A 779-nucleotide genomic window follows, 5' to 3' on the forward strand; every position below is an offset into this window, starting at 1 on the left:
CCGCTGAGCCTGCCCCGTCTCCCCCTTTCCCAGGTGTCCCGAGAACGAAGTGGAGCTGGCTCCCTGCACGCCGCACAGCGACCGCCAGTGTGGTCCTCCCACCGGCACCTTCTCCGGCTCCTCTAGTAAGTGGGGGGCTGCTGGAGGAGGGGAGACAGGCTGAGGGACGGAGGTGTGAGCTCCTGCTAGGAGACCAGGAGCAGCTCCCCACGCACCCTGTTTTATCTGCTCTAGACAAGTTGCTCACGTACATCATGGTGCCGGTAGCTGTGGTGGGAGTTCTGGCCCTGCTTGTGTTCTGCCTCTGGAAGCGCTACTGTTGCTGTTCCCCAGGTGAGCACCGGCTGCGGGGAATCCCCGGAGCGCTCGCCCCGGCTGGGGGCTCTGCGTGGGTGTGGGCTGGGTGGGAAGAGGTACCTGCCTGGGAGAAGAGGGATCACAGCGCTGTTTTCATCTTCCAGGAGACAGGAGAGACCTGGGCAGGAAGTCCTACAACGTGGTGGTGAGTTGCTGGGATTGTGGGGGGGGTGGCAGATCTGTTTGCGGGGCTGGGGTCAGGTCCCCCCTCTGCTCCCCACTTTGCCTGCAGCTCTTGGGAAGGCTGGAGGAGCAGGGGGATGAGTCTTGCCCCTGCAGGGATGTGGTAGAGCTGGGCCAAGCAGAGGAGGGTCTCTGGTAGTGCCCTGCTGTATGTGGGGTGCTTGCAGCCCTCTCTCCAGTGCCGTTATCGCTTCCCCGGCAGAAGTGCCGGCACATCCAGGGTCCCTGGTGGGGACCCC

The 779-nt window shown here is 64.1% G+C and overlaps 1 long non-coding RNA gene across 1 annotated transcript; it reads left to right on the forward strand.

The window, feature by feature from the left end:
• The first annotated feature begins 53 nt into the window (after positions 1-53).
• On the forward strand, positions 54-503 carry LOC103913100. Its single transcript, XR_663406.1, has 3 exons — positions 54-125; positions 235-333; positions 462-503. It is a non-coding gene; the product is annotated as an uncharacterized LOC103913100 (long non-coding RNA).
• Positions 504-779: the final 276 nt, after the last annotated feature.

Source organism: Pygoscelis adeliae, unplaced genomic scaffold, assembly GCF_000699105.1.
Source record: "Pygoscelis adeliae isolate BGI_AS28 unplaced genomic scaffold, ASM69910v1 Scaffold372, whole genome shotgun sequence".
In the NCBI taxonomy this organism is placed as follows: domain Eukaryota; kingdom Metazoa; phylum Chordata; class Aves; order Sphenisciformes; family Spheniscidae; genus Pygoscelis; species Pygoscelis adeliae.